Source organism: Odontesthes bonariensis, chromosome 11, assembly GCF_027942865.1.
Source record: "Odontesthes bonariensis isolate fOdoBon6 chromosome 11, fOdoBon6.hap1, whole genome shotgun sequence".
NCBI lineage: Eukaryota > Metazoa > Chordata > Actinopteri > Atheriniformes > Atherinopsidae > Odontesthes > Odontesthes bonariensis.
In genome coordinates, this window is record NC_134516.1 from 25,968,540 (window position 1) to 25,984,212 (window position 15,673).

General features: G+C 40.9%; 3 non-coding genes across 3 annotated transcripts; all 3 read left to right on the top strand.

The window, feature by feature from the left end:
• The first annotated feature begins 799 nt into the window (after window positions 1-799).
• Window positions 800-873, top strand: trnat-ugu (transfer RNA threonine (anticodon UGU)). Its single transcript has one exon. It is a non-coding gene; the product is annotated as a tRNA-Thr (tRNA).
• A 1,787-nt stretch (window positions 874-2,660) lies between these two features.
• Window positions 2,661-2,734, top strand: trnat-agu (transfer RNA threonine (anticodon AGU)). The gene has a single exon. It is a non-coding gene; the product is annotated as a tRNA-Thr (tRNA).
• A 304-nt stretch (window positions 2,735-3,038) lies between these two features.
• trnaa-ugc (transfer RNA alanine (anticodon UGC)) lies at window positions 3,039-3,112 on the top strand. Its single transcript has one exon. It is a non-coding gene; the product is annotated as a tRNA-Ala (tRNA).
• Window positions 3,113-15,673: the final 12,561 nt, after the last annotated feature.

The following is a 15,673-nucleotide window of genomic DNA, read 5'->3' on the forward strand; positions in this document are numbered from 1 at the left end:
GAGAAGTTATATCATCTTAACTTCCAAATTGCGCGCAATGCGTCACACACTGTCCATTCACTGAACAGGCGACGCACCCAATGCCTGCAAATACAACCTCCTCACTTCACTCTTTGGTAGGCCTATGCAGCATTGGCTAAAGTAGGTTACGTGGTTGAAATAGGGAAAATCGTGCCTATGTTATTCTTCCTTGGCACATATCAGTCTTAGCGTAGTCTGAAGGATGTCTTTGGGAATTTTTACAGGGGCACAACGCATGTTTACAGAGGCACGTGTCCCGGTAAAAAGTGTCTGGTGACGTGCCTGCATTAGATTACCAAAAGTATGACTATGCTACATACACCTTACTTCAAAAGTACACTCCTTCGGGTAAGTAAAATTATTGCACCTTGTGCAAACCTTTATGCCAGTGAGGATGCAGAGATTACATGAATATTGGAAATAAATCACAAAACCCACTTCCTGAGGTGGATCCATTTCCTGCTCTTTATTCTTTCATCAGTTTTATGAACCATGTGGCGCTGTGGCTTAGTTGGTCAAAGTGCCTGTCTTGTAAACAGGAGATCCTTGGTTCAGCTATGACTTAGCATGAGAATCAGGTTGTTGTCAGGGTTCTACTGAATGCTTTGCGTAGTTGCTCTTCATCAAATGATGGACCTTTCAATGAGCATCTTTGGTCAGACTTGATAAAAATGCTTTTTAGAAGTCACAGTTAGTTTTGGGAGAGTCTCTGGAGCTCATTTCCTGAAATGGATCCAGTTCCTGCTCTTTATTCTTTCATTAGCTTTATGAACCATGTGGTGCTGTGGCTTAGTTGGTCTAAGTGCCTGTCTTGTAACCAGGAGATCCTGGGTTCAAATCCCAGCAGTGCCTAAAAGCCTTCATAGCAAGCTATGACTTAGTATAGAAAACAGCTTTTTATCAGCTTTCTACATAATTATTTTAACTGGTCCACTTAAAGGCGGGGTAGGGGATCTTTTTCTGGAACATTTTTTTACATATTGCTTGAAATACTCTTCACACCCCCATTGCAACCAATTAATTAAAAGTTTTGACACAAATATGAAAAGTTTTAGTGGCCTCTAGAACGTACAATCCAGGAAAAACAGTATCCAGTCATTGTGAACGGACCGTTCACAATGATTGGATTCTGATGCCGTCTATCAAACTGCAATCTGCTCCTCCCTCCCCCTCCTTCCCCCTGTGCGCGTACCCTGCTCCGTGAACGTCCAGAAGCTTGGCAGGAAGCTAAACTAGAGCCAGCTTGGCTAGCACCTAGCATTATTAAACGTATAGTTAGCATAAACTAAATACTAAATACTAAATACGGCAACGATCGATGCTTGCTGTCAGAACAGCGCTCGTGCACCTTCGTGCGCGTGCGCGTTCATGTACTCTAGAGGCGTGCCTTCGGGGGGAAAGTGGAGAAAAGGGTTGGGACTTTTTACCTGTGTATTTTCAAAATGCAGCTTCGCTGGACTCAAAATCCAGGATCTCCTACTCTACCTTTAATGAAAGTGCGTCTAAATAGCGCACAGCTTTTAAAGTGTCATTTATGCGTATTTTTTACTTTCAGAGTGTAATTTTCCTCCGTTCACACAACACGTCAAATGGTTAGGGTACAGTACGGTGGAGGTTCTCCTCGTGTCACACTACATAACATCAAAATAAATGTACAAACTGTGAAATAGTCAGAGTTAGAGTAAAAGCTGAGGGCAGGACGTCATTTCCTTGAAATATGTAGCGGAAAATAAAACGCAAAAGCATAAAAAAGCCTTGTAAAAACACAGTAAATGACTTGGCGTGTAATAAGTACACCGCTTCATGAGATCTGGCTGTAACTGGTGAAAGTGACTTCCTCATGAACAGCAGGGTCTGAGTTGAAAACCCAACAATATCTGCAAGATATGATGAAGTTTTGAACCAATTGGAGGCACTTCTTAGCCTGGGTGAAAGCCGACTGTTGACTCTGTCAAACAGTCTGGGAAAACCCAAGAGGAATCCGTTTCCTTGGAGGGTGGGACCTTACCCAGCAACTTAAATTCATTGGAGTAACGGAGTTCCCTTAACCAATCATAATGTTTAGAAATGAAGTTGGTTATGCGCCGAGGTTCATGCTTACTCTCGCGAGGCTCTAGCTCGCGAATCACGCTTCCCACATCCGCTTTCATTATACCGGTACCATTTGATAAATCAAACTTTTCCCAAAGCCAGTTGGAAGGAGAGCTTCGACATCCTTGCCACTAACAATATTGAAGAGGCATTCCTCTTTGTTACGCTCTCGCTTTAATTGTGTAATGATCTCCAGAGTTGAGACAACTTCATGGATAGCTTCTAGCGTTCTTCCGTCGCCATGTTTATTTCCGCTGCGGTTGAACTACAATTATATGGACTACAATGGACTCCGCACGTGAGTTCTGCGTCACCACTCGCAACTGTTTACTGATTGGCAAAACACTGAGCGAACCGAGGTAGGGTGATTTGGCCAGACTATGTGCGGAGCCAAAATCTTTGGGCGGAAGTACGTAGGATGGCGTCGCCAGGCTAGGCACTTCTACTCATGACTTTAAATATTCTTGAGGTACAGAATCACAAAAAAAAAAATTTGAGATGGATCCACCTCCTGCTCTTTATTCTTTCATCAGATTTATGAACCATGTGGCGCTGTGGCTTAGTTGGTCAAAGTGCCTGTCTAGTAAACAGGAGATCCTGGGTTCAAATCCCAGCAGTGCCTTAAGATGTTATTATGTACATCAACATGGTGCCATAACTGTTTACAGCAGTGCTTCAGGAGTGCTGGACTTCTAAAGCAGTCTGTACTTGGAGGCACTTCATCTCATGGCTTTAAATATTCTTGAGTTACAGAAGATTGAACTGGGACTTAATCCAATGTTTTCACATATGGAGATAATGTGAATAACATCAAGCCCTGATTTATGCAGAGATCACATGAATATCAGAAATAAATCACAAAAACCGCTTCCTGAGGCGGATCCAGTTCCTGCTCTTTATTCTTTCATCAGTTCTATGAACCATGTGGCGCTGTGGCTTAGTTGGTCAAAGCGCCTGTCTTGCAAACAGGAGATCCTGGGTTCAAATCCAAGCAGTGCCTGAAAGCCTTCAGAGCAAGCTATGACTTAGCATATAAAACAGCTTATTATCAGCTTTCTACTAAATACTTTTCACTGGTCCACTTAATGAAAGTGCGTATAAATAGCACACAGCTTTTAAAGTGTCATTTATGCCTATTTTATCCTTTCAGAGTGTCTCTGCCAGCAGCAGCACAGTCCATCACCCAGCATCGGTAAGTGATGATGTAACGTGACGTGATATTAAAAGGTGTAGGCCTTTTTTGTTAATATATTTTTTATTGCTTTCACATAAAAACAAATTACACACCAAACAGCAATGCATAATGTAAAACCTTACTGAAAACGAACAAAACAAAAACAAATCAACAACACACAAAAACAAAAAAAATCAAAAGTTTTCTGATTTATGCTTTGTAATAATAATGTCAATGTCAAGGTAACTAAACAGAGGCCTTTTGTTTTTATATCTCAACAGAAACTGAGACCCACTGATGAGTTTCTTCTTTTCCTGATGTACCTGTCAGTGGGTTTTCCTCCCAGGGATCTTGCAGAGAGGTTCAGCATTCACCGCACTGCTGCAAGTGGAATCATCTCCACATGGACTCATTTCCTGTACTGCCTGTTAGGAAGCCAGCGCCTTTGGATTCCTCCAGCGACAGTGAGAGCTCACCTGCCAGTTGAGTTTGCAGCTTTTTCTGACACACAGGCGGTCCTTTATTGTACGGAGATATTTTGTCAGGCGCCATCCTCTCTGCTCCTTCAGAGTGCGGTTTTTTCCACATACAAATCTCACACTACATTCAAGGCCTTGGTTGGCATGGCACCCCACGGTGCTGCCACCTTTGTGTCCGGACTGTATGCAGGCTCTATGAGTGGCTGCCAGCCATTTTCAGTGCAGAGAGACCCATACTGCCAAGTGTTTTACAGTATTTTGACTGATTTTCCAAGACCCACAGAAAAGTGTGTCTTATGACTATGTACACACCGAAATTTCCAAACGAAAGAGTAGACTCTCTTCTTTCATCAGGAAAAAAAAAGTTTGTTTCTACCTTTTTCAGTCCTTTAGTAATAGACAGTAGAACATAGGTTGGTTTCACGAAAAAAACAGCTGTTTGACGAAAAAAACGGAGAAAACAAGCTTTTTTTTTGTGCAAAGTGGCACTGCTGCCACTTTGTGGGTAATTTTGCCAGTATATTCTCTGTTTAGTGTTTACAAGCCTAATATTTAATGACAAACTCCGCTAGATTGTCCCCCAGCCCGCTCCGTTAAAAAACGCAATTGACGTCTATAGATGTCTTTGGCAGTCAACGTTTTTTTTTTAATTGACGTCTATAGACGTCAATGGCAGCCAATGAGTTAAGCAGTCCGGGATTGTAAAGCTGCTGAAGCCAGGTATGGCCATTATGGTGGACAAAGGGTTTGTTGTGGACAACCTTGCTCCTACCGACGGACAGGCTCCATTACTGATTCAGGGTTGCTCAAAGTTAACCTGGAAAGAAGCACAAGTTCCTTAGATCATTTGATTAAACAAAACAAAGGCCAGACGTGTCGTTGATCACATGAACTTCTGCACAGATTGATCTCTGAAGACACAGCTCCTTCCTCTGACCCATTTCGAAGACTGACCATTTCAAACAAACAAAAAAGCTTTTTCTTGATCGCCATAACTAAGGTCTGTCTCAGGAGTTGAAGTCCTTCATGAAGATGATGAGTTACAAACGTTGAATGTCAAAGGTGAACACACCTGTAAGTGGTTGTCGTGGCCGAGAGGTTAAGGCGATGGATTAGAAATCCATTGGGGTCTCCCCGAGCATATTCGAGTCCTGCCGACAACGATAACTTTGTTGACTCAGGGTTGCTAAAAGTCAACTTAGAAAGAAGCATGCATGGGTTCGAATCCCATTCTCGTCAGCTTTGCATGTCAAGTTGTGTGCTGGTGTGTTGTTTGTTAATTCTGATTCCACTTCTTACAAGCAGGCTTTTCAAACAATGCTTTTGTCGCAATATTTTTATTTGCTTAGACTAGGTTTATTTGGGCGATTGGATCTATCATGAAGAATTTTGAGCGTGACTCCAGGCTAATGTGAAAGAGCTGTCTTTCTTTCAGTTTGAACCCACCTTTGCCACATTCAGCTGTTAATAATTTCCTCCAATGAGAACAAAGGAAAGACAACTTGAGAATGCGGGCGTTGATCCCGCTACCTCTCACATGCTAAGCGAGCGCTCTACCATTTGAGCTAATTCCCCTTTGGTTGATGTATTCTTAGCGCTTCCAAATTAACGAACCATTTCTGACCAAACGATCCATTCCTTGATACATCAAAAGGAATAGATCTCACAACTGAAGCTTGTTGGTTTTTATCAGTGTTTTTCAGAGTGGTTGAATGTATCAAGTAGAGTCTTGCGTTCGATCAGTGAGACATGGAAAATCCGTAGTGTTTCATGGTTTGGCAGATTCTTTTTTCTTTCCGATTTTTAACAAATTTGAATTTGCACATGAGTTGGTTTGTCTTTATAAGATGATCATTAAGGCCTCTCACCGGAAGAGCACCTAAAAGATTTCTGAGGAGTGCGGACATCAATCCCGCCACATTTTGCCTGGAAAGCAAGCCCTTTATAATTTGACCTAATTTGTCTTCCACATTTGGGTATATACTGAAAAGATTGTAATAACACCAACCTTAAATTTGACTTATCCTAAGTGCAATTGCTTTTGTTTCGCCCAATTTTAAATCAAACAACCTCAAACATCCCTACATGGTACCACATTTAGATAATAATGATTCTATTTTTGTGAAAGGAGGATAAATTCATATCCTCTGCACGCAAGCCCACTCACTGTATCTAATGAGGCTTCAATTTTGAGATCAAAATTATACCAGCTGTAGTTTAAGATGGAAATTTTTATGTTCAAACTTATAAGAGAGAGGACGAGGTGGCCGAGCGGTTATGGCGATGGACTGCATAATTTATATATATATAAATTATGATAGGCTACAAAAAAGTGATCACAGCCAAATATGACAAAAGATTTGGCTAGCCTTTCATTTCTGACAGCTGAACATTGCACATATACTAACCTTAAAACAAAATAAACGAGAGCAACAACCGTCCTTTTTTTTCTTCTTGAAAGATGTTTTATATTATTTTCATATGATTTGCTGATGGCAATTATAGAATGTGAGTGCTTGTGTTATATTGAAAGCGAGGCTGGGTGTGTCTATGAATATAGACAACAGTGAGGGGTTTTTTTTAGGTGCTGTACAAGCAAATCATAGCGTCTCTGTACAATGACAGAGGACTTTAGGTAACACTTCACAATACTGACTGTGTATTAGAGTGTACATTCCGTTCACTTATTTCCTACTTTGCCCGGACTCCCAGTGTAGCCTAACTCCTGGCCAATTCCCACCTTCTCCAGTCTTACAGCATAACTCGCCGCGACACTTACCATGTAATACGCGAAACTACCCCAACTTTTGCTCATGGCGGTTTTGTATGTATACATGTCAGTGGACAAGCTTCACCCTTATTCCAGGGATTTATTATGTTTGTCTTACAGCCTTTTATGATTGGGAATAAGAATATGAAAAAACAAAGTGTCCCTGACATAAAATAACAGAGTTCCACTGATTTTTCTTATTCATGTTGTTCCTTCATTTAGCTAATACTACTACTGCTTTGATTACCCACTGAAGCCTCTTCCTGTCTGCCTCAGTGCAGGTCCCAGCGGGCTCTCAATACAAGGTGCTCAGCAGTTTGGTGTCTAGATTGTTCAATCTGGACAATGTGGTGGTCCTCCTCACTGTTGGGCCCATGTCAGGATTGCTGGAGATTACAGTAAAATACACCCTGACATAGCCTACAGTCAAGAGTGAACATGTCAGACCCTGTAATGTGACCTTGCATTTTGCTCCTTTGAAGACAAAATGTTGCAGGTGTGCAGACAAAGTGGAGTACCATTTTAATGGTTTGAATGTGTTAAAACAAAACAACTCATATCTGTGTGGCATGTGTTTAACTAATAGAACTAGCACTTGAACCCAAACGCACAACTCAGGAACCAAAGGAGTACCCAGTAAAAAAAATAGTACAAACAACAAAAAACACTTTATTCAAAACACATTCTCAACAGAACTATATAACACGCACACACACTGGTAGCAATTCAAACATTCCCTTTCATAACTATCACTAACTTAACTAACTAACTAACAGAATAAACACAAAAAGAAACCATTAACAATTATGAACCAAACAAGAAAATGTTTTCAGTTAACTAATCACGTCATCATGTGATTGGCTGTTGCAGAATCAAACGTCTTCAGGCTGCTCTGATTGGCTGTCGCAGGATCGAACGTCTTCAGGCTGCTCTGATTGGCTGTCGCAGGATCAAAGGTCTTCAGGCTGCTCTGATTGGCTGTCGCAGGATCTAACATCTTCAGGGTGCTCTGATTGGCTGTCGCAGGATCAAAGGTCTTCAGGCTGCTCTGATTGGCTGTCGCAGGATCAAAGGTCTTCAAGCTACTCTGATTTGCTGTCGCAGGATCAAAGGTCTTCAGGGTGCTCTTATTGGCTGTCGCAGGATTAAAGGTCTTCAGGCTGCTCTGATTGGCTGTCGCAGGATCAAACATCTTCAGGCTGCTCTGATTGGCTGTCGTAGGATCTAACGTCTTCAGGCTGATCTGATTGGCTGTCACAGGATCAAAGGTCTTCAGACTGATCTGATTGGCTGTCGCAGGATCGAAGGTCTTCAGGCTGCTCTGATTGGCTGTCGGGTCCGGGTACCAACGTATAATCCGTTTTTGTGTCAAAACGAAAAAAATGAAAAAACGGAAATAGCTGTCCTTTTTCCATTTTTCGTTTTAAACCAAAAACGGATTTTTCTGTCTTCCTAAAAAAAACGAAAAACCAAAATCAAATAACGGACAAAATTTGTTTTTTGGAAATGACTTTTTTCATTTTTCGTTTCTTACATTCGAACATGACGGCGGGCAGACCGGAAGCGGAAGTAACGCCAAAATAAAAGTAGCGTGCTAATTTTATATCAAACATATTTTCCGCTTTTTATACACCCATTGTAGGTAGTAGACTGCATTTATTTTAGTTAAGTGAAACTACAACAGCTGGTTGTTTGGGAAAACGTCATAGGCTATGTAAATTATGATAGGCTACAAAAAAGTGATCACAGCCAAATATGACAAAAGATTAGGCTAGCCTTTCATTTCTGACAGCTGAACATTGCACATCTACTAACCTTAAAACAAAATAAACGAGAGCAACAACCGTCTTGTTTTTTCTTCTTAAAAGATGTTTTATATTATTTTCATATAATATGCTGATGGTAATTATAGAATGTGAGTGCTTGTGTTATATTGAAAGCGAGGCTGGGTGTGTCTATGAATATAGACAACACTGAGGGTTTTTTTTAGGTGCTGTACAAGCAAATCATAGCGTCTCTGTACAATGACAGAGACCTTTCGGTAACACTTCACAATACTGACTGTGTATTAGAGTGTACATTACGTTCACTTATTTCCTACTTTGCCCGGATTTCCAGTGTAGCCTAACTCCTGGCCAATTCCCACCTTCTCCAGTCTTACAGCATAACTCGCCGCGACACTTACCATGTAATACGCGAAACTACCCCAACTTTTTGCTCATGGCGGTTTTGTATGTATTAATGTCAGCGGACAAGCTTCACCCTTATTCCAGGGATTTATTATGTTTGTCTTACAGCCTTGTATGATTGGGAATAAGAATATGTTGAGAAATGGACAAAACAAAGTGTCCCTGACATAAAATAACAGAGTTCCACAGATTTTTCTTATTCATGTTGTTCCTTCATTTAGCTAATACTACTACTGCTTTGATTACCCACTGAAGCCTCTTCCTGTCTGCCTCAGTGAAAGTCCCAGCGGGCTCTCAATACAAGGTGCTCAGCAGTTTGGTGTCTAGATTGTTCAATCTGGACAATGTGTTGGTCCTCCTCACTGTTGGGCCCATGTCAGGATTGCTGGAGATTACAGTAAAATACACCCTGACATAGCCTACAGTTAAGAGTGAACATGTCAGACCCTGTAATGTGACCTTGCATTTTTCTATTTTGGAGCCAAAATGTTGCAGGTGTGCGGACAAAGTGGAGTACCATTTTAATGGTTTGAATGTGTTAAAACAAAACAACTCATGTCTCTGTGGCATGTGTTTAACTAATAGAACTAGCACTTGAACCCAAACGCACAACTCAGGAACCAAAGGAGTACCCAGTAAACAAAATAGTACAAACAACAAAAAACACTTTATACAAAACACATTCTCAACAGAACTATATAACACGCACACACACTGGTAGTAATTCAAACATTCCCTTTCATAACTATAACTAACTAACTAACTAACTAAATAACTAACTAACTAACTAACTAACTAACTAACTAACTAACTAACTAACTAACTAACTAACTAACTAACTAACTAACTAACAGAATAACCACAACAAGAAACCATTAACAATTATGAACCAAAAAAGAAAATATGTTCAGCTAACTAATCACGTCATCATGTGATTGGCTGTTGCAGAATCAAACGTCTTCAGGCTGCTCTGATTGGCTGTCGTAGGATCGAACGTCTTTAGGCTTCTCTGATTGGCTGTCGCAGGATCAAAGGTCTTCAGGCTGCTCTGATTGGCTGTCGCAGGATCAAAGGTCTTCAGGCTGCTCTGATTGGCTGTCGTAGGATCGAACGTCTTTAGGCTTCTCTGATTGGCTGTCGCAGGATCAAACATCTTCAGGCTACTCTGATTGGCTGTCGCAGGATCTAACGTCCTCAGGCTGCTCTGATTGGCTGTCACAGGATCAAAGGTCTTCAGGCTGATCTGATTGGCTGTCGCAGGATCAAAGGTCTTCAGGCTACTCTGATTAGCTGTCGCAGGATCAAAGGTCTTCAGGCTGCTCTGATTGGCTGTCGGGTTCGGGTACCAAAGTATAATTCGTTTTTCTGTCAAAACGAAAAAATGAAAAAACGCGAATAGCTGTCCTTTTTCCATTTTTCGTTTTAAACCAAAAACGGATTTTTCTGTCTTCCTAAAAAAAACGAAAAACCAAAATCAAATAACGGAAAAAATTCGTTTTTTGGAAATGACTTTTTTCATTTTTCGTTTTTTACATTCGAACATGACGGCGGGCAGACCGGAAGTGGAGGTAACGCCAAAATAAAAGTAGCGTGCTAATTTAATATCAAACATATTTTCCGCTTTTTATACACCCGTTGTAGGTAGTAGACTGCATTTATTTTAGTTAAGTGAAACTACAACAGCTGTCTTTTTGGGAGAACGTCATAGGCTATATAAATTATGATAGGCTACAAAAAAGTGATCACAGCCAAATATGACAAAAGATTAGGCTAGCCTTTCATTTCTGACAGTTGAACATTGCACATCTACTAACCTTAAAACTAAATAAATGAGAGCAACAACCGTCTTTTTTTTTCTTCTTAAAAGATGTTTTATATTTTTTTCATATAATTTGCTGATGGCAATTATAGAATGTGAGTGCTTGTGTTATATTGAAAGCGAGGTTGGGTGTGTCAATGAATATAGACAACACTGAGGGGTTTTTTTTAGGTGCTGTACAAGCAAATCATAGCGTCTCTGTACAATGACAGAGACCTTTCGGTAACACTTCACAATACTGACTGTGTATTAGAGTGTACATTCCGTTCACTTATTTCCTACTTTGCCCGGACTTCCAGTGTAGCCTAACTCCTGGCCAATTCCCACCTTCTCCAGTCTTACAGCATAACTCGCCGCGACACTTACCATGTAATACGCAAAACTACCCCATCTTTTTGTTCATGGCGGTTGTGTATGTATACATGTGAGCGGACAAGCTTTACCCTTATTCCAGGGATTTATTATGTTTGTCTTACAGCCTTGTATGATTGAGAATAAGAATATGTTGAGAAATGGACAAAACAAAGTGTCCCTGACATAAAATAACAGAGTTGCACTGATTTTTCTTATTCATGTTGTTCCTTCGTTTAGCTAATACTACTACTGCTTTGATTACCCACTGAAGCCTCTTCCTGTCTGCCTCAGTGCAGGTCCCAGCGGGCTCTCAATACAAGGTCTTCAGCAGTTTGGTGTCTAGATTGTTCAATCTGGACAATGTGGTGGTCCTCCTCACTGTTGGGCCCATGTCAGGATTGCTGGAGATTACAATAAAATACACCCTGACATAGCCTACAGTTAAGAGTGAACATGTCAGACCCTGTAATGTGACCTTGCATTTTGCTCCTTTGAAGCCAAAATGTTGCAGGTGTGCGGACAAAGTGGAGTACCATTTTAATGGTTTGAATGTGTTAAAACAAAACAACTCATGTCTGTGTGGCATGTGTTTAACTAATAGAACTAGCACTTGAACCCAAATGCACAACTCAGGAACCAAAGGAGTACCCAGTAAACAAAATAGTACAAACAACTACAAACACTTTATTCAAAACACATTCTCAACAGAACTATATAACACGCACACACACTGGTAGCAATTCAAACATTCCCTTTCATAACTATAACTAACTTAACTAACTAACTAACAGAATAACCACAAAAAGAAACCATTAACAATTATGAACCAAAAAAGAAAATATTTTCAGTTAACTAATCACGTCATCATGTGATTGACTGTTGCAGAATCAAACGTCTTCAGGCTGCTCTGATTGGCTGTTGCAGGATCGAACGTCTTCAGGCTTCTCTGATTGGCTGTCGCAGAATCAAATGTCTTCAGGCTGCTCTGATTGGCTGTCGCAGGATCAAAGGTCTTCAGGCTGCTCGTATTGGCTGTCGCAGGATCTAACGTCTTCAGGCTGTTCTGATTGGCTGTTGCATGATCGAACGTCTTCAGGCTTCTCTGATTGGCTGTCACAGGATTAAAGGTCTTCAGGCTGCTCTGATTGGCTGTCGCAGGATCTAACGTCTTCAGGCTGTTCTGATTGGCTGTCGCACGATCAAAGGTCTTCAGGCTGCTCTGATTGGCTGTCGCAGGATCAAAAGTCTTCAGGCTGCTCTGATTGGCTGTCGGGTCCGGGTACCAAAGTATAATCCGTTTTTCTGTCAAAACGAAAAAAACGGAAATAGCTGTCCTTTTTCCATTTTTCGTTTTAAACCAAAAACGGATTTTTCTGTCTTCCTAAAAAAAACGAAAAACCCAAATCAAATAACGGACAAAATTTGTTTTTTGGAAATTACTTTTTTCATTTTTTGTTTCTTATATTCGAACATGACGGCGGGCAGACCGGAAGCGGAAGTAACACCAAAAATAAAAGTAGCGTGCTAATTTAATATCAAACATATTTTCCGCTTTTTATACACCCATTGGAGGTAGTAGACTGCATTTATTTTAGTTAAGTGGAACTGCAACAGCTGGTTGTTTGGGAGAACGTCATAGGCTATATAAATTATGATAGGCTACAAAAAAGTGATCACAGCCAAATATGACAAAAGATTAGGCTAGCCTTTCATTTCTGACAGCTGAACATTGCACATCTACTAACCTTATAACAAAATAAACGAGAGCAACAAATTTGTCCTCTAATTTTTCCAGTCTGGGACATTGGACAAAGAGGTGGTAGACTGTCTCTGACCGAGGGCAGAACGGACAGGAGACATCCAGTGGAGGATCGTACATGGGGCCATAGCTACAAACAGGTATCTGGTGCACCTCGATCCTGGCACAGGGGATGGCTGTCCGTTCTGCCCTCGGTCAGAGACAGTTGTAGCGTTGTTCTTACAGTCTCAAATAAACCTTACCTCGAATTCAGGGCACCACCTACCTAGGTTTTGACTTAATTTAAGTCACAGTCAGGTAGGAAAACCGTTCGAAATCTTACGATCCTGGTGTTAAATTAATCATTCAATTAATATTCAATTAATATTCAGTCTCATATCTCGCTACTTTCGTGAAGTTCTCGTTTGGTTGGACAGACATTACGTAAAGAAAGCATACGACACAATCTGTGATTATAACATATATATATATAGATATATGAGCTGTTTATTACAATGATATGATCTTAGATATGAACCTTTAAACAAACAGGAGATGCATTGAATATGGGTAATTATATAAAAACACTTAGTGAATATAAAATAAAATATGGGAATGGAGAGTTACTGGATTTATTCAAATAGTTTGGGTTGGCTGACTATTTGAATCTAAATACTGACATTTCGGATTAATGTATCATTCTGTGAAAGCCTCGAGACATCCATCAAACCCACCTTAAGGTGAAAACGGGTCGGTCTTACTGTGCTGAAGTTCTGTTTAGTCGGTTCGGACCACGGTAACGGCCACGCGGGTCCGAGGGGATTTCTCTTCCGCTCTCTGGGCCTTCCTGGCTGTGGTGGCTGACTTTAGCGGACTTCTCAGTTGCTTCTTTGATGAAGTGAACTTAAGTTCACAGAAGATTAATAAAAGGTTGCTTGGAGTTGGCTTTCTTGGTAGGAAAAGGTGATGATGGCGTGAAACAGCGGAGGTTAGGACGTGCGACGTAGAAGGACGTGGATGGCGAGGGACGAACAAAAACACGTAAAACGTGCATCTTCAGAGTATTTCAATCTGTTTCTTTGTTCGGGTCTTTCTTTCTCGTCTCCGGGGTCTCACTGGGTTCTGGAGGGTCTCCTCCGGTCGTCCGCTGCATCGTTATCCACACGTCCTTCCGCTCTCTCCTGAGATTATGGGAAAACTCCCAAACTCCGGCGAGCTCTTCTCTTCTGCTTAAACCATCTCTAAAAGTCTCTGAGCAGCTGTTCTCTGCTCAAATCTCCTTCTGAAACTCTGGGTTGGAACCCTTCTGGAACAAGAGGCAAGAAGCAAGAGAGCAGACGCCTGAAGCGAGCCAGCAAACGAGAGAACTAGAGAGAGCGTGTTTTCCGCGGGTTCCGGGTTTTGACACTCGGAGGCGGGGCTTACACTACTTTTTCAGCCAATGACATGCTTGAACTGTGTGCATGTCTGTGTAAGGTGATCTGTGCTATATGGGGATTTCTGGATTTAGACAAAGAAAACTCTTATTTCTCCATTACTCCCATCTCATAGAACATTTGTCTCCGTGATTGTGAAAACACCACATCTTGTTAAGATATGCAGATTAAAGATATAACATAGACTTGTAATATAAAGACATCAAAATAACACACATGATAAAGACAATTATGACTTTCAAAATTCAGATGAATATCTATGAAATCGTGACATATGAATAGTGAGTCACACAATGTTCATTTTCTGTGTTAACAATGGGGACACTAAACAAATACCAAATAGATACCGAAGGGACATCGTTAGAAGTTACTAGTTGCATATATTGTCCATTTTACTGAGTCCTCTGGGATTTAAATGTTCAACTAATCAACACTGCAGACCACTAGGGGGCAATGTGGTTCCATCAGGCAGGTTGGGCATTTTCCAACAAGTTTGTTTCTTCGTCAATATTTAAGCCAGAATCGTACAAATTGTCTCTATATGCGTCTTGTGATCAAGCTGGAAACCTGAAAGAAATTGTACACGGTTATCAAACACATTTAATATAGTTTTAAGATTCGACTAAAAGTGAGCCTTAGTGAAGTCTTCTCAGTTCGTATGTAGCCATCTGGTCGGTTTGCTGGTGAAAAGGGGTGTTAAAGTGTCAACTTTCGAGTTATGGTCTAGATAAGATAGTGAGGTCTCCAACATCTCCAACAGAAAGGTTCTTTGTTCATTCGAATTTTCCAATTTTTATGGCAAGTGTCTGTTACGAGTTCGACTCCCCAAAAGCTTTTAAGAGGGCAGGAAGTGAACGTAAATTAGGCAGTTTCTGTCTCTTTTTCCTTTGTGGAAAGAAAATGAAGATCTGGTTTATATCCACATACGTAAACATCCCCCACAGGAATGTTGGTTTTGTCAAAGTTTGAAAAACTCTTAATCCACACGGCACTGTGACTGCTACACAGTCTACCACCTCTTTGTCCAATGTCCCAGACTGGAGGCGCTGTTCAGACAGCTGCAGAGGTGGTTTCAGGGGTTAAGTGAGGGTTTCTCCTCCAGCCTGTTCATCTTTGGGCCACATTATTGTGCAAGGAGGAAGGCTGTACTTCAGTTGATTAAAGGGATAATCCGGAGTAAAATGCACTTTAGATCCATTTACGGGATGTTGGGAGTACATATGTTGAGTTGACATCAAAATCTTTTTCTCTTAACGATTCCCTGTTATATTTTGGTGGGATAGCAGCACACCCACTATGCGCTTGGTCATCACAAAGAGTGACGCCACACTTGTGCTGACATAGGAAGTGTGCTTATGGAAGATGAGCCAGATGCAGACAGATGTTTTCTACCTGTGGACACGTAATCAGAACCAGAATTTATTGCCAAGTATGTTTGCACTTACAAGGAATCTGACTTGGTGTCGTTGGTGCAAACGATATAGATATATATACAGAATCTATCTATCTATCTATCTATCTATCTATCTATCTATCTATCTATCTATCTATCTATATAAAAGGTTGGACCTCCCAAAACCTGCTGTCCAGTCATCGACCCAC